The sequence below is a fragment of the Oculina patagonica genome, chromosome 4, assembly GCF_052425735.1.
Source record: "Oculina patagonica isolate OP01 chromosome 4, crgOcupat, whole genome shotgun sequence".
Taxonomy (NCBI): Eukaryota; Metazoa; Cnidaria; class Anthozoa; order Scleractinia; family Oculinidae; genus Oculina; species Oculina patagonica.
In genome coordinates this window covers 1546394-1550857 of record NC_135761.1, presented here as the reverse complement: position 1 = coordinate 1550857, position 4464 = coordinate 1546394, and positions in this window count along the sequence as shown.

Here is a 4464-nt window from a genome sequence, read left to right as displayed (position 1 = left end):
AGGTCTTGTTAAGCTGGGTGATAAGGATTTGACGCCAGTCAGCTTTGTTGCCTACTGATAGCATTTCTCTCAAGTGTATTATGTACATCGAAAGAGGACATCCACTGCCCACTGGAGGGCTCCATGTGAAATTCACATCGCAACCATATATTTCCATTACTTTGTTTTCAACAACAGGACCTGATAGTTTACCTATATATTTATCCAATAAAGATAGATATTAGATTGGCTAGAATTGTCATTTTGAACAAAAGTGGTGAAGATTATGATGATTGGCGAAGATGGTCTGCTGGGTGTGCAGCTACTATTCTTGATGACCTTTTGAACAGATGATGCTTAGGTGACAGATATGAATCATTCTGACACATGTAAAATATAAAGCATGTCATTCGAATAAACGACTCGCGGAAAGGTTCATGTTATATGTCTCGTAATCAAATACCTGTTAAAGTTACATAATAGTGTAATAGATGAATGGATGAATGATATAGGTGCTTATATGGCGCATTTACAAAGCTCAATGCGCTTTGGTAGCTACTTCTTCTTAGTAGCAATAGTGACGGCACTGGTTTTGTTTCTTTATGTATTTCTTAGCTATGATCACGAAGGTATCTATGAGCTATTTAAGGTCAAATGAACCAGAATTTTTTATTAATTTCAAACCAAAGTGCTGATTAAGAACCAAATAAACATATTCCGAAGTTTCAAAGTAATTGGACTTTGCATCGCAGAGATATTTTGAGTTGATAAATGCTTTTTTGGCTTTTATAATCGTAGAGAGCTCGGGGAAATTGTCGTAAACACCAACCTCGTTCCAGTGAGGTTGCGGAAACACAAATTAAGACGTCACTGTTGTTGTATTGCAAGATCAGATCGCGAGGCATCTCAATTATGATGGAAGATAATGATTTTGCACCTTTTTTAGGCGGTGACGCCTATATGTTGTGGCCCGTGGACGGGCAATGTTACGATTACTCCAACCGAGTAGCACTGGGAACTAGGCACTTTGTTGTTTACTCAGTTTCAGTACGCCATCTTTGATTGTCATGAGTACTGAATCAACTTTAAGAGCATCCATCGGCAAAACGCGTTTGATTTCTAACGTACAGTTAAACAGAGTTTTTGGTTCAGGGGAGAATGATGTACTGGATAATTGTGAGCTCGCTTAAAGAACTTTTTTACCGTTGTACGTGTATTCGAAAGTCGGCATACGTGATGGCAGACTAAGTTGACTGATGTTGAATTTGACGAGTGACGGCCGATTAGTGTCATAACTTTTGAAACCTTTCCATAAGGGACACCGATGGCAGCAGTATCTTGATTAGATTGCAAAGGTGAGCTATCTGAAATCTTTGTTTGCTTTGACGTGCATTGTTGTCGATAATATTTAAGTTTAAGTTAATTTTCTTTTTCTTTTCCCTTCGCGACTCGCCATCTTCATTTTACTGCTTTTGATAATATTTATTCGGGTGTTTATCTCAAGCCATTAAAAACAAAACAGTGACGGTATCCGTATTCCTATTTGTATGAGAAGCCAGAATTCAGAAAGAACTTCTACCCTATTGCTGAATTAGCTGATCTAAAATGTTTTGTTTGATAAGTTGCATAAATGCATGGAAGTGATTCTAGTAAGCGGTGTTGACTTCATTACATTTCAGACCATTTCAATACGGAAATGTCACACAATCTTCAGTATTGACTAGGTGTGGAAATCAATCCTGGGCCTTCCTGTTGCTAAATGACGAAGTTCATAATAATTTAATGTATTTATCTTATCATACTGTAGGTTTGTAATGTATTGGAGATTCGTTTTGTAGTCAAGGCAAATAAAAATTAAAATGAATAAGAAAAATGCAATTTCTGGGATCATTGTAAAGCGTCATCGCCTGTGCATGCATGTATGCGTGCCGGTTATTTAATCTGCCTAGAACTAGCTAAAATATTTGTTTTGATCATTAGCACTTTTATTTTCTTAATATGGCTTCTTAAGCATGACAAGAACTTCAATTTGATGGTTCTGTATCCTTACCAATTAGTTGGCTTCCACTTGCACGTTTTTTTTTTTTTTTGACGCGTATAACCCTATGACGTTGTATTTAGGTTGGGTTTGCAATCTTAATTTCGAAAACTAAATGAAATGTACCAGCTAAATAACAAAATATGAAACGAAAACAGGTAATAAAAGGCAAACTCTCTGTGTCCGTGGTAAAGGTCTATAAACGCTTTGTATTAACGCAATTTTTTTCATCAGCTGAAAACGACAATAATTTATTCATCAAAATTTTTACACTGCGTGATGCCCTGAGCTTACGAATTTGCATCTAGAAATATCCTTCTTTAAGCCAAATTAATTTTTTGTACGTAGAGCTTTTGTATTTCCACTGTGACTCCCGAGTACGAACAAAACAATGAATAGAAATTTGTCTTTTAGCCCGAGAACTTTGTGTTATTTTCCTGTGTCATCGTTTCTAGCCGCGCAAGTCATGATCACAGGCAAATCCAAGAAACCTGTATTTCAGCTGTGGAGTAGCCGATGATTTTAATTAAACTCCATCCAGTGTTTGAAAACATCATACCGCCATAAGCTCAAAAATTTACTCTTTTAAACTAGATATCAATGTAGTAGTGATGTTACTACTATTTTATAAAATTTTAGGTCCTATCCTGTCAAACGTTGAACAATTCCAATCGCCAGACGCTGACAATTCTGAGGATTCAGCCAGAACCCGACACTGACCAAGTCCGCCTCTGACATTTTCAGTGTAAAACTATAAGCTCTGAAAGAATACTTCTTACACTGTCTCAAAGTCTCACTTTGCAGCCGTCTTTTCGATCGCAAAGCCGTCAAAAACCAATTATGACGTCACTAAACTCAGAGCTCGTTCCATTCCTTCCATTCCAGTGCGCGGTCATTTTGGACACGTTTTCTTGGAGCCTTCGGAAATCTTCGTAGATTTTGCCGTAGTTCGCGCTTAAAAGCGCAGAAAGCAAAATTTCTCTTTAAGTTTACTTAATAAAGGATTGTTAAAGTGTTTGGTTGCTTTAAAATGACAAAACAAAGAATGTCGAAATTTTGGTTCATTTGACCTTTAATTCAAGAGGAAAATAGGTTGTTAAAACCTAACACTGATAAAATACCAATGTTTAAGAGGAAATCCAACATCTATTGGAGGACCTCAAAACACAGCTATGTATTTTCATTTCTTTGTTTTCAGTTGCATGAAAAAATAGTATACTTGCACACCCCGCTCTCTGTACTGAGTCTAGTTACCTATTCCAGTTTCGACTTTCCACAGTTTCGTTTGGTTCAAAGGTGTTTCTCCATTTTCACTCCATGCAGTAACTGTTATTTCATATTCCTTGTAGCATGGCAGTTGAAGATTGTAGTGGGTTGTATTGTGTTTTGAAACATTAACTGCATTCCATTGGCCTCTGCTTTCTCCGGAAATTACTTCTCTATAGTAGACTAGATACCAAAAGACTTGACACTCTCCTTCGAATGGAGGCAACCATGTGATGTTTACATTTCGTTCCTTTACTGCCAGGCTTTTGATCTGTGGAAAATCTAAAGACGGAAAAACAATGGTCACTAAATGAATTAAAATTACTTTGCAAAACAAGCTACAAAATAGAGCTGCCCGTGTTTTGACCTTTTCAAACTATGACGCGCACGCTGGTGATTTATTAGACATTCTAGGATGGAAAAAATTAGCTCGCCAGCAGCAAATTCAAAGAGCCACGATGGTTTACAGTCTCTGCACGGGTTGGCTCCAGATTATCTATTCTCTCAATTTGAAAAACGAGAAACCGCGTACAACCTAAGGGACTCTGAGAACAAACTCAATGTTCCATTACCGCGCACTATCTATTACAAAAGCAGCTTTACCTGTAGCGGCGCAATCTTATGGAACAGTCTTTCTTCCAACGTAAGACAAGCAGAATCCCTTGGGCAATTTAAGGTGATTCCCTAGTATTGTATTGCGCATTCATACTGCGCAGAATTGTACACGTAATAAGCGCGCGCACATAAACAAAATGGCGGCTTTTTTCTATGCGACTTGGCTCGCGAGAGAGAGAAACCATCATTTTCTCGTAAACGAGTACGGTGACCTATCATTTTTCTCTCTTAGTTCGAAAGTAGCGATCAAATTCTTTCTATAAAATGAATACAGATCAATTTCTATGGCAGAATAATACATTATCACTAAAAACGGGTACTTTGCCAGTACTCGCAAAGGAAATGTAAGGAATTATGTGGTAAATACAAGGTCTTCCTGCTCCTAAACGAAGATGGTGACCCCCCTTTTTTATGTCAAAATTTAACTTCCCTTAAGGTAAACAACCAACTGGCAAAGTTTGGTTGGTAATCTATGAGTTCTATTTCAAGGGAATTACCTTAAAGGTTTATTAAAACTGTACTTTAAGGCACGGCATTCGTGGAAAGCAACGTTGTCTTTATAATAG